The sequence below is a fragment of the Mesoplodon densirostris genome, chromosome 10 (assembly GCF_025265405.1).
Source record: "Mesoplodon densirostris isolate mMesDen1 chromosome 10, mMesDen1 primary haplotype, whole genome shotgun sequence".
Lineage (NCBI taxonomy): Eukaryota > Metazoa > Chordata > Mammalia > Artiodactyla > Ziphiidae > Mesoplodon > Mesoplodon densirostris.
In genome coordinates this window covers 64425157-64441620 of record NC_082670.1, presented here as the reverse complement: position 1 = coordinate 64441620, position 16464 = coordinate 64425157, and the positions used below count along the sequence as shown (strand labels likewise).

Below are 16464 nucleotides of genomic sequence, written 5' to 3'. Positions count from 1 at the left end.
TTGTAAGTTTCTTCTTTAGCACGTAACTGGGCTATTTTCACATTTTCTCTATTAGATATTAGTAAGGAAGGAATTTTGTTTAAATTGGCCTGTGTTTTTATACTTCGTGCAAACCCTACAGTCTCTTTGTGAGCACTGCAGACCATCAGTCTTGATAGGAGTAAAAATAGAATAATCTACATGAGGGCAGATATGAAGCACATTAGACTTGAACTAATGGTCAAGTTGATGCTTCAGAACTTCCGGTGTATCTTGTAGCCTAGAGGAGGCTCATTACAAGTCACTTTTGTTTACTCACGGTATCTGTATGCCCAGGGAGATGTGGTATTCTGTGGAAAACTGCGTCCTGGGTGACCTCCCTGGTAGGTTTCGTATTTGGTTTCTCCACACTGCTTCACAGTAGAATTCACAGCAGAGTTATTTTTCCAGAAATCCCTGTGTGTTACTTACTCTTCCTTAACAGACCCTCCTATGATTCTGCAGGACTCCACTTGGCCATTTCTGCTGAGGGAGGCTCCCGGGTCCCTCACACACACACTGATTAATCACTTACATTCACAGTATGATTGGAACACCACCCAAGGATAATACTTCACTGTTGTCAGAGACCTTTCATATGAATTGGCTCATCTCATCCCTGTAAAATGTCTACAGTTTGGGCCAGGCTGATTTTATTATCAAGGAAATTGAGGTGTGGAGGGCTCGTAGTATTTATTCCATAACACTGATCTATAGCTTCTAAAATCCTTTTAACAGTATACTTGAACAGACATTGTGGCTTGTTATTATTTGTTTGTTTGTTTTGCTTCTAGTGATATATTTAAAGGAGAGAGAGAAAAAAAAATCCTGGTGGATTTGGCAGTGCATAACACAAATTATAATAAAATTAGAAAACCAAAATAAACATTGAGCAGAGATTCCGAAATTTCTTAGAGCATGGTTGCCTTCAAGTCTAACCTTAATTCTGTATTTTCTTCTGTGGTACCTGCGCTTAGAGCAAAGTGAGTATTTGCTAAATATCAATTAAATGAATGATCAAGCATTAACTCTTAACTTAAATGCAGCGCCCTCTAGAGCAGGGCTTTCAAACTGAGGTCCTGGGACCCCCAAAGGGTCTGTAGAGAGAAATTGGAGTTCTGTTAACTTGTAAAGGAAAAAAAATTACATCCTTAATTTCATGAACTTCTAACTGAAATGCAGCATTTGCTTTCATTATGAACATAGAAAAAACAAAGCACAGTGGTATTACCAGGGCCTGTGACTTTGTCACCAGTAGAAATCACAGATATTTTCATGTCATGCTACAGAAGAAGCAGATACAGAAGAAATAAGGTGTTTACTCATCACTGCTTTGAAGTTACATTCATTATTAGATGTGCTGATCTTATTTAATGTGCATTGATAAAGAGGCACTTGTATTGCAGACTTCTTTTTGAAGTTTTAATAACTGCATTGAGATACAATTGGTTTCCTATGTAGTCCTTTGTATTTTATTTTATGTCTCTAAATCTTTCTTCTGAGGAGGGGTCTGTGAGCCTTGCCAGACTGGCCCAGGGGTCAGTGGAAGCAGAGGTTAGAGGTTAGGAGCCCTGTTCTGTACCTGGTGTCCTTTTTGGATTTCATGTGTTTGTTAACACGTGTAACCCAGGACACGCCATGGTTCACACCACTGTGACTCACCAGTGTATTAAATCAGTTGTGAGGTGTGTGGGAAGACAACGTAAACCTTCCTTTCATTTTAGATTTATTTTCTGCATCAATCAGGGCAGTGGTTCTCTTTGGGAATCAGGGTAAGTGGTTCCCCAGGGGGTTTTGATACGCTCCTCCAGGTGAGAACCATTGGACAAGAGGGTCACCTACACCATTGCTACACAGATCAGAGTGGACACCTTGGGTGGGATAAAACTCATCTCCCTTTCCTACATGTCATCCCCCAGAGGAGCGAAACAATGCTTTGCCTTTTAAATCTGGCCCTCACCTGGCTTGTTAAGAAGAGGCAAGAAAGCTTTGGGGTTTCTACCTTTACCAGGTGGTAGAATGACCTTTTCAGACAAATTTCAACAGTCAAGTGGATTTTCACTCCTGTTGAGTCTGAGAAACACAGAAAATGAAAATGACCCACACAGCAAATGTACCCATAAATATGGAGCATTTAGGATTCGATGGTGCAACAGGAAGAAAGGATAGTCTTACTGTGTGCCAGGCACTGTTTTATTTTATTTATTTATTTTTGGCTGTGTTGGGTCTTTGTTGCTGCACACGGGCTTCTCGTTGTGGTGGCTTCTCTTGTTGCGGAGCACGGGCTGTAGGCGCGCGGGCTTCAATAGTTGTGGTGTGTGGGCTCAGTAGTTGTGGGTTGCGGGCTCTAGAGCACAGGCTCAGTAGTTGTGGCACACGGGCTTAGTTGCTCCGCGGCATGTGGGATCTTCCCGGACCAGGGCTCGAACCCCTGTCCCCTGCACTGGCAGGAGGATTCATAACCACTGCGCCACCAAGGAAGTCCCCAGGCACTGTTTTTAATGCTTTACAAGTATCTCATTTAATTCTCACAGTGACCTCTGAATAAAATAGTCTTGCTATCCCTATTCTACAGATGAGGATACTGAGGCCCAGGGAAGTTAAGGAGCTTGCCCCAAATCACACAGCTAGTAAGGTGGGGTGCTGAGTTTCAAACCTAGGTTGTCTGGTCTCACTTTATGTCATAATTAGCCATTCTCTCAGAGAAACTAAATAAGAAAAAAATTCTAGTTTAGGAATAAAACACATTTAGTAAACGTGAAAAAAGCAAACCCTCAGCTTTAGAATATGTCAGTAGCTTATTTATTTATAAAAATGTGTCCGACATATTCAAAATTCATTTTCTTTCACTCAAGGTCACTGTCCCAAGTGAAACTTAGCCTGATGTAGCTTAATTTCAAGATGAGGTTTCCTTCTTCCCTGTGATTTTTGCCCCTGCGTCCTGTGGTCTATAGGTTATGCTTCCCTGAATTCAAGTGGAGATGACTCTGTGTGCTGTAGATTTTTCTAGTCTCATAACATTCAGTGGACACCAGCCATGAGGGTTGCTGTGTTGGTATGTAGGTAGTTATGGCTCCTTCTGATTCCTTTTCTAAGGGCTGTGCTTTTTGTTAACTTTTTGGTTAAGGAGCATTGGACGAGAGAAGAAATCTCTCTCTGTCTCAAGCGCAAATGATCTGCTGACAACTTCACCTCTGAGTTTATCTGGAACAATCCTTTTCCTAAGAAGAGAAGGTTATGAAGCAAATAAGAGTTTCAAGATATCATCTCACTGTTTGCTTTTGCTGTAAAGTATTATTAATGAGTCAGTCAACAAGTATTTATTGAGTGCCTGGTATGTACCTGTAATCTTTCATGAGCTTGACTTGTTTGAGTTTCAGCTGAGGTTCTCTGGCTAAGGAAGCAAAGACATCTGATTATTGATTTTCTTTCATTATCTAACCAGGGACTTTGCACCAGGTTGGGCCAACACACGATGCCCTTGAGGCCCTCTGTTGGCATCCTGTACTGAGTTGTCTACCTTGCTTGTGTGGGAGGAGTGAATGGGGTCTGGGAACCTGCATGTTAAACCAGCTCCCCGTCCCATTTTAATTTTGTAAAATTTAATTTAAACAATGGCAAAAAAACCAAAGACCGTTGATCTAGTCCAACCATCATTGTACAGCCCATGTCCACTTCATGTTTGAATAGGCCAGAGTCCTCAGCCCAGTGCCTTGTATTAAATAGGTACTTAATAAGTGCTTCTTAAATAAGAGAAAATGGAAAGGCATCTTCTTCAAATTAAAAAACAAGTTTTTCTCCTTTTTTATCTTTTTTTGTAAAAACAAAGCAAAATTAAAAACAACGTATAGAATAGAAATATCATTTTGTTTCTTGCCCCCTTCCAAAGATTGCCTTCATCTAACTAAAATCGTAAGTGAAACAAAAATAAAGGCACCACAATATGCACTGAGCCTGTGCAAATTAAATGGATAAATAACACACAATGCTGACCTTCTAAAGGGAGGGGTCAAAAGTTATATGAGATGGTGACCTAAGAGAAAACACGGGGTGTGTGTGTGTGTGTGTGTTTGCGGGAGGGGTGCCATGTGGAGCACTGACAAACATTGTGGTAGGTGGGGTTGAAAGAAGGAAGGAAAGATAAAAGATGGGGGTCAGGAGAGGTTGTACAGGGGATGGAGAAGGGAACTAATAGCCAGAGAAAACATTTCGTTATCATTTGCTAACAAAAATAATACTAAAATGTATACATTATAATATATTTATAAATAGTTGCCAGTGAGTTTCTCTCATGTAAAGGCCCGCGTACTGGTTGTGTCCTTTCTGCTGCTCTCAAGACCTCAGGCAATTTTGTTTCCAGGTGAGGACCTCAGTGAGCCCTGGAATTGTGCCTTCTCTCCTCTCTTGCTCGCTCCTCATGTGAGTGGGCTCTTCCTCGGGCCCATTTTCATTGCTTTTAGCTACACAGAGGTCTGCAGGGTCAAAGGTGGAAGCAGAGAAGCTCTGGCTGCACCATCACTCCCCACATGTCAGCGACACGCGGTCAAGGCGCCACCTCCCCGCCATTCCCCTCCAGGCATGGGCCTGGGCACCAGGCGTCCGGGAGAATTGAAGGAGCTTATCTCTGAAGGTCCAAAGCAGCCACATCTATGCAGGGTGCTGACCGGGACCAGGAGCCCTGGGCACAGTGTCTGGTGAGCAGGGCAGCCAGCTACTTATCCCAGTGAGCAGATTACCCTGTGACCCTTAGGCCTACTTTGTCACCTGCCACCTGCCAGCTTTCACTCTTTCTCTTCATTCCAGATTCCAATGCTGATTTATCTTTGCTTTTTCTTTTAAGAACAGAAATGCTTGGCAAGCAATTCTGTACAGATTGACCGTTTTCCTTTTGATGTGAATCCAGCATGTCTAAGACAAAGTTGGAACGGACTCAGGCGGGAAATTGACATGACAGCTCAGCTTGTAGCCCATCCGCCCCTCCTGGGTGATGGGCTCAGGCCGTAGTGGTTCTGAGGTACGGTTTGTGTTCTGAGCTTCTGGTTTGTGTTTTGAAACCTGTGACGTCTGCTACATGACCTGCTGGTCCCAGGCGTGAGATGCCCTGTGCAGCCCTCCCAGGCTGCAGGAAGCAAACTTGGAACCATGCAACATATCCGAACTCTTGTTTCTTCTCTGTATCCTTCTCAGATGTATGAGTGATTTTAATGAGGACTGCATCCAGGCTGGGGTGCACTTGAGTCTGTAGGTCTCTCTTGGGTGCCGTCTCCTGCCTTTGTGCTGTCCCCACCTTCTCCCTGGAGGTGGGATGGGTGCCTGCTTTTCCTGTGCTTGAAATGAGGTGGGGATGGTTTGGGAGGGGGTAGTTGACAGCAAGCTGTTCGTTAGCAGCCTGCCTTCTGCCACAGGAGCTCAGTGGCTGGTAGTGGCAGTGTTTTAAAAAATTAAGATCAGAAACTCATAATTTGCAGTTATCTGCAGACTCATAACTGCATCAGTAGTAATTTAATCCAAAATTGTTAGCATTTAGTCATTTTTAATATGTATTGAATAACTTTAAAATTCTTATATGTATATATATATGCATATGAGTCTCTTAAATTGTGTATGTGAATACTTACGTGTTCACACAACTAATAATTAGAAACTCAGAAATTTTATTAAATTCTTTTACACATTTAACTTTGGTTACAAGTTTCTTTAATTCGAGTCTTCTTAACTTTGCAGACCAAATCTATTAGAGTTTCTTAAATGCTTACAAAAGACAATATATAACTAACTTTGCAGCCCAGGATCTGATCCTCCTCCTACCTGGGTGTAGTTGTGGCCACAACATGAAGTTTTTCTATTCTTTTACCTACCTCCTCATTCCATATGTGGTTGGCTTATTCATAGCCACCCTACTTAGAGAAATGTTCATACAGTGCTTTATAAAAGATATTAGTGCCAGAAACAGAACAGTCATACACACCCGCCCTCCCCTACTTCTTAAGATGGATTAAAAACGTCTCTCTATTATTTTCCCCTTTCCCTAAGGCAGTATATCAGTTGCCTTGTTCACTTGGTTGCCCTTTTTATTTTCATATTCATTGATATTCATGGCCTTTACAGACTCAACCCGTTTCCTTGAACTGTTATTAGCTATCTTTTCTTTTTGATGTTCGAATTATCACAAGCTGGCTGATGATGTCCTTTTAAGCAGGCTCCTATGCCTTATCACTTCTACCCCAGACCTTCTGGAGTGGTCTTTTGCTTTTGTGCAACATGCTACTGCAGGCCTGTCTTGAATTTTCCTGCCGAAAGACGTGGAATCAGCAACTCTCCAAGGAGCCCTGTTAAGATTTAACCCATATCTGGGCACCAGAATGTTGATGTGCTGGGGATGGGTGGAATAGTGTCCTAGTTGGGCCGCTTTCTTGACAGAGCTGGCAATACAGGCCTACCTCGTTTTATTGTGCTTTGCAGATTACTGCGTTTTTTACAAATTGAAGGTTTTTTTTTGTTTGTTTGTTTTTTTGCGGTACGCGGGCCTCTCACTGCTGTGGCCTCTCCCGTTGCGGGGCACAGGCTCCGGACGCGCAGGCTCAGCGGCCATGGCTCACGGGCCCAGCCACTCCGCGGCATGTGGGATCTTCCCAGACCGGGGCATGAACCCGTGTCCCCTGCATCAGCAGGCGGACTCTCAACCACTGCACCACCAGGGAAGCCCCCCCAAATTGAAGGTTTTTTAACGAACAAATCTGTCAGCACCATTTTTCCAACAGCATTTGCTCACTTTGTGTGTCTGTGTCACATTTTGATAAATCTCTCAGTATTTCAAAAGTTTAAATTATTATTATATTTGTTATGGTGATGTGACGAGTGATCTTTTTTTTTTTTTTTTTTTTTTTTTTTTTTTTTTTTTTGCGGTACGCGGGCCTCTCACTGTTGTGGCCTCTCCCGTTGTGGAGCACAGGCTCTGGACACGCAGGCTCAGCGGCCATGGTTCACGGGCCCAGCCGCTCCGCGGCATGTGGGATCTTCCTGGACCGGGACATGAACCCGTGTCCCCTGCATCGGCAGGTGGACTCTCAACCACTGCGCCACCAGGGAGGCCCGTGATGAGAGATCTTTGATGTTACTGCTGCCAAAAGATTACCACTTGCTAAAGGCTCAGATGATGGTTAGCATTTTTTTTAGCAATAAGTTATTTTTAAATTAAGGTATGTACATATTTTTAAGACATAATGCTATTGCACACTTAATAGACTACAGTATAGTATAAACATAACTTTTATATGCACTTTGAAACCAAAAATTTCATGTGACTTGCTATATTGCGATATTTGGTTTATGAAAGCAGTGGTCTGGAACCAAAAACGCAGGATCTCTGAGGTATGCCTATAGAATTTTTTTTAATATCATAAAAGACACATTGGTAATTTTAACTTAACTCTTACTCTCCTGATCATTTTTAATATCGTTCTTAAAAATATCTTTTCAATTTGTCTTCTCTGTGCGATGCCAACTTGAGTTATCTCCTTTAATTCTATCCCTTCTTTTTTTTTTCTTTCAAATTTTATTTGTGAATACTCCTTGCACGTTTTCTCAATAATTTTTTTTTCTTTTAAAGAGACAGCCTTTATTTTAAGGATTTTTACATTGAAGACTTCAAAAAGTGGTAGGTTTTTAGAACTCCTTGACCTGTATTTAAAAGGAACTGTTGACAAAGATTCTCCAGAAATAATCTGAACAAACGGGAAAATACAGTTAATACTACTGAAACGTACTAAAATAATTGCAGAACATATGGTTTATCCGACATAACGATACCTCTAAATGCTGTCCCTTATATGAAACTGACTGCTTCTTTTCTAAACGCACAGTGATATAATTAACAATATTCAATCACTTCTGTTCTTTCCTGAATATATAAAAATTAAAATACCAATTAAAAAACTAATATATTCTTCTCTTTAAATGTTTCTTACAGATACAATTTCAATATTTTCATTAAATAGTGGTGTGGTTTAAGCGATTTTTTCATTCACAAGTCAAACAATAATCCACCCAAGGGGAACTGACAGTCTATAGGCTCATAGTGCAAATAAAGAGTTCGGGAATGCAGCAACTGACCTTTCTAAAATACAAAACGGATAAAATTCTTAGAGGATACATTCAGTAAGCTTTACTAAGCAGCTGGCCACAGAACTAGAACATTTGATAATTTTCCTGGTGATTTCAGTGGGACTCCAGATGTTTCCAAACTCAACTTGAACTCTCATCTTAGGGTTTGTATTTTGCTTTTCCAGTTTCGCTAATGACACAAACATGATTCAAATCCCTGAAGTATTCATTATAGTCAAGGGCATATCCTACAACAAACTTGTCTGGGATTTCAAATCCAACAAAGTCTGGTCTATATCCAACACTTCGAGGGGTCCTTTTCACCAGCAAGCTTGCAACCTTGACCATCTTTGGATTATGCTGCTTGACCAAGGAAAGCAAGGTTTGCATTGTTTTGCCAGTGTCAATTATATCGTCAACAGTCAAGACATTCTTCCCAGTTAAAGTTGAGAGATCATCTCCACCAATTACTTTTATGTCACCTGTTGACTGGTCATTACAGTAGCTCTTCAGTCTGATGAAGTCTGCAGTCATAGGTCTAGATCTATCACTATTTCTGTTCATTTGATGTAATCCAGCAGGTCAGCAAAGAATTTATAGCCCCCCTTGAGCACACAGAGGGCCACGATGTGATGGCCTCCGATCTCCTTCATCACATCTCGAGCCAGCCGTTCCGTCCTGTCCATAATTAGTCCATGAGGAATAAACACCTTTCCCAAATCCTCAGCATACTGATTAGGTCTACAGAATAAATCTAGGTCATAACCTGGTGCATCATCACTAATCACGACGCTGGGACTGCGGGTCGCCTTAACGGAGCCGGAGCCGGCTGGCGTGCGGGCTGAGGGCCCTCTGGGGAGGAGAAGCCGGCAGCTGGCCCAGCAGGAGGCGGCGGCGCAGCGGGAGGCACTGGGAAAGCAGAGCGGCCCGCCCCAGCGCTCCGGCCGCCGCCGCTGCTTAGAGCCCAGGCCTGTTTTCTCAATTATAGACAGAAAAGGCTTTGGAGGTGGTTGGTGCCCAGTTTGGATTCAGTTGCTCTTGGTTTTTGCTGAGTGATCCTGGTCAAGTGACTTCAACTTTCTGAGCCCCCTTTCCTTGTCTACCCAATGAGGGGGTATTAGGTAGCAGGGGTCTGAGGAGTGAGTGAGCTGTAAAGGGCTGTTGTCTGACGTGCGGTCAGCACTTCTTAAATAGTGTTGTGTGGGGGCTTCCCTGGTGGCGCAGTGGTTGAGAGTCTGCCTGCCGATGCAGGGGACACGGGTTCGTGCCCCGGTCCGGGAAGATCCCACATGCCGCGGAGTGGCTGGGCCCGTGAGCCATGGCCGCTGAGCCTGCGTGTCCGGAGCCTGTGGTCCGCAACAGGAGAGGCCACAACAGTGAGAGGCCTGCGTACGGCAAAAAAAAAAAAAAAGTGTTGTGTGAACATGAGGGTGAGTGAGGGGGTCTTCTCTGAGACTGCTCCTGGGACCAGTCCCGATTCCTCATCCTCCTGGGGTTGGGCAGTGATGGGGGGAGCCCAGGAACATCGGAGGAGGAGGTGCTTCCTCAGCTGCAGTCAGCCTGGGCCAAGGAAGGGCTGTAACTCTCTCGAGTCATGGGAATGTTGGAGGAAAGTGTGGCTTTGAAGGCAGAGAAACCTGGATTTTAACCTTGGAACCATCTCTGCAGAGTTGTGGATGGATTACTGCCTCCTTCTGAGCCTATCACATGGCAGTTTTGGTATAGAGGTTCAATTTAAAACTTGCTCAAGGCCCATAAAATTCACCCATAAATGATGCTGTTTCCTTATTCATACACATTCTGCTTTCTTTCCCATTTTCTAAGAAAGTAAATTGGGAGACTTCCTTGGTGGCGCAGTGGTTAAGAATCCGCCTGCCAATGCAGGGGACACATGTTCCATCCCTGGTCTGGGAAGATCCCACATGCTGTGGAGCAACTAAGCCCATGTGCCACAACTACTGAGCCTGCGCTCTAGAGCCCGCGAACCACAACTACTGAAGCCCCTGTGCCTGGAGCCCGTGCTCCACAACAAGAGAAGCCACAGCAATGTGAAGCCCGCACACCACAACGAATAGTAGCCCCCGCTCGCTGCAACTAGAGAAAGCCCGCGCGCAGCAGCAAAGACCCAATGCAGCCAAAAAATAAATTAAAAAAAAAAAAAAGTCAATTGGGTATATGCAGTCTTCGGATATGATGTAAGTTGTGTTCAGTAATTTGTAAGTGGCCCCAGATTGCCACTTCTGCTCATTACTGTGAACTCAATGCCTTCTAATGAATTATGCTAGGAAAAGCTAGTAAATGACGTTTCTGCCTCATTTCCCTAATTACAGCTTAGAAAATTGTACTCTCTTTTTAATTGCTCGTACCGGCTTGTTTCCTTTTTTAAGGAATTAGAGTGATGAAGATGATCCCAACTAACATTTCTTGCAAACTCACTTTGTCCCAGGTGCTGTGCTAAGTGCTCTGCCGTGCATTAATTAATTAACGCCTCGCCCCATCTATGCGGCAGGTATTATAGTCACCCCATTGAGCAGATAAGACTCAGGTGTCTAAGAAGGTCACAGAGATGGGAAGTGAGGATCCTGGACCAAACTTCAGGCCGCCCAACTCCAAAAGCTCTGCTCTTAGCTATGAAGCTAAACTGCCTGCCATTAGTTGACCATCCATCCATCCATCCATTGATTTTTGCTTTTATGGTGATGTGGGATGAATAAAATATTTTTGAAATTCATAGCACTGTGAGGTAAATGTGCCAAGTCTTTGCTTAAGGGGTTTCTAACTGCACCTAACTTTTCTCTGATGCTTTGTGGAGTTTGTATTTCCTGTTCCTTTATTACGTCTTCATTTTGAAAATTAATATTGGACTCTCCCCGCCCCGAATATTGGATTGAACTTGTTGAACTTGCTGATTTTGAGGAACCTGTTAACTGTTGATCGGTTTATTTATGAGGCCTATAATCATCTTTTTAGAAACACCTTAGGGAACTTTAAAAAAATAAAGTCTCGGAAAACCTTAGGACACCAGCCTCAGCTCACCTGTCACAAGGAATGACATCTGAGAGGTCGCCTGGTGGTTTGCTGTGGGGCTCTTGAGAGGTGCCATCATTGCCAGGAAGAGACATGATAAGGACCAAAGGGAGAGATGAGATATGTTCAGATAATGGGGGCAGTTACAGCAGGAATTAAAATCATTGGCTGCTGACTTTAATTAGGTGAATGTCCTAGAAAATTTTAAGTGTGTATCCAAGTTAGGGTCTGAGGAGCGCACACACACGCACACTTATATAGTTTTCCTCTAAATTTTCTACCAGACACACACAGACAGGAAGATACACACACACACACACACACACATATACACACACACTGTAAAATCTACCCCCCACCCCAATCTGTCTATTCTATTGAAGAGCTTTGCCATCCAGTGTAGTCTGGGGACCAGCAGCATTGCTATTATGTGGGAGCTTGTTAGAAATGCAGAATCTTGGGCCCAACTGCAGACCTGCTGCATCAGAATCTGCACTTTAGCAAGAGCTCCAGGTAATTCACATGCTCATTAAAGCCTGGGAAGCCCTGCCCTAGAGGGATGCCTTTTCCTCCAAGTTCATTCACTGAGGTATCATTTGCCATTGGAAGGATAAAGGGAAATTGTCCCCGTTTGGTCACTGTGGAAGGAAAGAAGCTTGCCCGCCCAGTAGTGGTTGAAGAGTCCTTTTACTATTACCCATTCGCAAATTATACAGTCTTGAGTAGAAAGTTAAAAGGAAAACTGAATCAAGGGCACACTCGTTGCTGTTGACACCAACAGACGGTTACAGTACCTGGCTAACAGGCTGGTGAGGTTCTGTAGGCAGTTTTGCTTTAGGGCAGTGGTTTTCCAAGGGAGATTTTGCTCCCAAGGGTCATTTGGCAGCATCTGGAGACATTTTTGGATGTCACATCTACAGAGAGAGAGGGTGGTACTTCTGGCACCTAAATGGGTAGAGGCCAGGGATGCTGCTAAACATCCTGCCATGCCCAGGACAGCCCCCCGCAACAAAGAATTATCTGACCCTAAATGTCAATAGTGCTGTGGTTGAGAAACCCTGCTTTAGGGAGTGAGTTTACCTTATAGGAAGACTAAAATCTGTTTAATTATCCCATTACTCATTTAAAAGAAATACTTCAAACATGCTAAACACTTAGGACTAATAAATGTTAACTTCACTTTTTTTTTTAATAAATAAAACGTTACCGATGCATTTATAAGTACAGTTTCCAAGTCCCATTCCTACACTCTTTCCCCAGAGGGAACCACCTTCCTGAGGGTGGGCTGTTTCCTTCTGGTGTGTATTTTTGTACATTGATTACACATATAAATGTCCATGAAAACAGCCTATTATATTGCACGGGCCCCTTTGTAATGGCGTTCTTCTCTATTTGTATGTTGCAGGCTCTTTTTCTAGGAGTTTGAGCAAAGGCATGAGCAGAGCACAGGACTGTATCTAAACGAAAACATTTCCATTTTCTAAGTATTTTACATTTCCTTTAGGTGGTCATTAAAATGTTTAAGAAATAATGCTTAATATTTAAAATCAGGTTGAGGAAAGAAGTAATGGTTGCAGATTTTTAAAGGTGCCCTTTTTCAAATGCAGATTCTGTGGTGACCCAGAATTAAGCAAATAAACTTGTGCTGACATTTGTTGGAGGGTACGATGGTGGTAGGGTCCCTGGTGCTGCCCCCCTTTTCTGCCTGCACCCTCCTTTCTGCCAACGCGGCACCTCTCAGCCCCTGCTCCCAGCATCCTTGGAAGACATTTCCTCCACCTCTGCATCATTTTTCGGAGCCGGCCTGTTTCTATGGCAACTGTGAGATTGAAAGATGAGCGGGAGCGGGAGGCGAGGCTGGAGTGAGACCTCAGGGTGGTGGTGTGTGTCCCTGACGTCACCTTCTGTGCTTCCGGATAGGACGATTCTGGCTACTCCCATTCAGGGCTGCTGGCTGGTGCCGCTTTATTAGCAGGGCTGCCAGGGTCTCTGATAGCTCTGCAAATTGCCTTTCTTTCTGCTCCTCCGACCCTCCACAATTCTTCTTTTCACTGCCCCTTTTCTGTTTTGGCTCCAGACTGTCATTAAGAATGCACAGCTTAATTCTGGCGTGTTTTGGGACGCTCTTCTGCCCAGTGTTTTGGAAGGGTGGGGAGGCATGGCAGCGTTTCACTTGACGTCGATGGCGCCGTGAAGTGCATTCTCTCCTCTGCAAGAATACTGACTATGCAGAAATTTATCGAAGCGGATTATTATGAACTAGACTGGTATTATGAAGAATGCTCAGACGGTAATTATGACTCCTGCAGAACAGAGTGGGGATGTGTAGGGCCATTGTCTCCTTCGGGGGAGGGGGTGTCCTGGAATCTTCTGGGGAGATGGGCAGAAGGAGGGCCATGGGACCAGCACCCCATGGCTCTGACCCTTGCGAAGGCGTGGCGGAGGGACAGCAGGTGGGCAGGGCTCGTGATTGTGGGAGGCTCCTTGGCAGTTTGGAGGTGGTGTTGGTGTGTGCTGGGCTTGTGAGCATCACAGTTCAGTGGGATTGAATTCTCTCTGGGGTGGTGCGTGTGTGTGTGTGTGCGCGCGCGCGCAAGTGGAAATGTGGTCCTTGTTAGGGTTCAGGGACTAGTGTCTTCAGGAAATGGTCCTCTGCCCTGGGAAAGTCCACCCTTTTCTGAGCCCAGACTTGGGGGCACAGGGGAGGCTGGAGAAAAGGCAGAAGCAGCCTCCCACCTGGCAGACAAGTCAAATGAATTTTCCTTGTGGACTCCCAGAGATGGGGGTGGGAGATGTTGGGAGGGGCTGGAAGAGCCTGTATCCTCTGCTGTGTGTGCAGGGAGGGTGTGGCACATTCCAGAGGAGACTGCGTGGAGTTTATGTGCCTGGAGCGGCCTCAGGAGGTTCCAGGCAACAGGAAATGGCACTGAGGTGCATTCTCAGGCCACAGGGGAGGAGTCTCAGGCTCCTGTGGTGTTGACATCAAATTGTATATGACACAGTTAACCTGTCATCTTTAATTTCTTCTTTAAAGTGACCCTCAATCTATGCCTTTACATAGACACACACAAAAAGGACACAATTAATATATATATACTTAGAGGGTCCATTCCCCCAGTGATGATACGTTCCCAGCCTCACACGAGCCAGTAATAGGTAAGGTAACTAACTGCTTTTTAATTGAATCCAGAGTTTCAGTCTCTCTAACATGACTACATTTGATTAACCTGAATGATGTAACAGGCTGGGACCTGGCCTCATTAGTAAGCTAAGAACTACATAAATATCTCTTTATCTGCTGATTTCTGCCTTGACTGTGGGCTGCAGGAAAAGGGCCAAGAACCTTTCTTAGTGGGGGTGAATGGATATTTAAATGTGCTGAGAAACTTCCCTAGCTGAGCCCCACCATCCCCAAGCATTAGATGAAGACATTGCCATGTTGAGTCCCTGTGCATCTTTAAACATCCTGAGTAATGATGATGGTGGGCAACTCCCAGGGTCGTGAAAGGAAAAGATGACTCAGTTTTTTTTCTTTTGGGTACATTATTCTTGAAGCAAGTTCCCATCCTATTACCCACCTCCAGGAGGCAATTATAGGGGTGCTTCTTTTCAGAATCCATCACTGACCTCTTGAAGTTTTCTTGGAGATTTGTGACTCGCTGAACCCTCCAGAACTTTTTAAAGTATGGACCACAGGATCACGGAGCATTGGTTACAGCAGAGGGCCTGACTCACAGCCCGGGGATGCACTGGGTGTGGCCATGGCTCCCATGGAGCCATCCTGGAAGTGAGGGAGGAAGGTTTCTTACTGTCTTGACCCAATTGACACCGTCCAGCTCTGTTTACACCCTTGTCGGAGGAAATGAAGCCAGTCACTCTTGGTGGTTAATCTGAAGGGTGAGAGGAGGCCTGCTCTTATCTGGGTGTCTATCAGAAGGATTTTCTTACCCAGCCATTTCTCAGTTGAGTCTTTTGGCCCCGAGGCAGCCAGATCTCTCTTCTTCCAGCAGAAAAGGAAAATGGAAGAAGAGGCAGCTCATCTGTCCAAGGGTAAATAAATGTTGATTGCAATTACTGTCGGAATTATGTTGAGCAAAATACTTGCCTTTATCCTCCATCCCAATTTGGATGAAGCAGAGAAGGCCACTGGGACAGAATTTACTGTGGCAACTGACTTACATTTCGTAATCCTGTTTTAAAGATAGTTAAGTAAAGCAGGGAATTAAAGGAATGGAAGCTCAGAACTAATCTGGTTTAGGAAACCCCACAACAGGGAGTGGAATTCAAGAATATGCTAATGTTGTCGTTACTTGTTTATAGATGTCTAACTAGGGTTCTTTCCTGACCTCGGCAGGTTAGTCTGGAAACGAAGGCAATTTGCCTTTGTGTTTATGCATCTTTAAAATTGCAAATCAGTGTTTGAATAGCCCTTTCATCTCCTGGTCCTGAACTTCCTGGTGAGGAGGCCAGGTAGGAGTTAGACACACAGCGTTGCTTTGTCTCTCTTATTATTTGCCATTCGAATCTTTAATGAGGGAAACTTCTAGGGAGCTTTCCATACTAATAACAAAAGATAAGTCATATGTTTTGAAAAAGATGCAAAATCATCATTTATGTCAGAGTTACCGACTCACACTTAAATTGCAGGGTGAGCACCGAAAAAGTAATACAAATGGGTGGGAATACAGATTGCAGGATGATTAGGGACCCCTCTTTTAAAGGTGGAATTAAGAAATGGCTGCTTTTCTCTTTGAGGTTTAGGAGAGCTTTATTCAGTCCACTGATTGTATCCTTCCCCCTTAATCAGTTTTAGTTGTGGAGTCTAATACTCTGTGTCCCCCACTACCGCCCAAACAAGGGGTATGGGGCAGGGGCTTAGAATAGTAGGAAATTGGAGGGGTTGATTGCCCGATACCTTAAGGTAATTTTTAGAGGTTTGAAATAGCTAGCCATCAACAGAGTACAGCAGTGGTCTTTGCAGAATTTTCACACATGTACTCAGTGTTTACAGTTTAAACTCTAGCATCAAAAAGAGTGGATATATGTATATGTATAACTGAGTCACTTTGCTGTACACCTGAAACTAACACAACACTGTAAATCAACAATACTCCAATAAAAATTAGAAAAACAACAACAACAACTCTAGCGTCAAACAGGGTCCTGGTTACCTACGTTGGCTGTGTCCCACCTCTAATTGCAGGACATCTAAAACCTGGCAAATAATGGCAATCATTCGCTTATTACAAAAACACATTCCCAGACTAACTCCAGACCAGAAGAGGCCCTGAGAAATCTGAATCTTTAGTGCACGCT

At 44.0% G+C, this 16464-nt stretch overlaps 1 protein-coding gene and 1 pseudogene across 1 annotated transcript in view; one reads left to right on the top strand and one right to left on the bottom strand.

Annotated features, from left to right (window-relative positions):
- TRAK1 (trafficking kinesin protein 1) overlaps positions 1–16464 on the top strand; it is a 120793-nt gene that overhangs the window by 29405 nt on the left and 74924 nt on the right. The gene's annotated exons all lie outside the window — the stretch shown is intronic.
- Positions 8192–11243, bottom strand: LOC132497254 (hypoxanthine-guanine phosphoribosyltransferase-like; annotated as a pseudogene).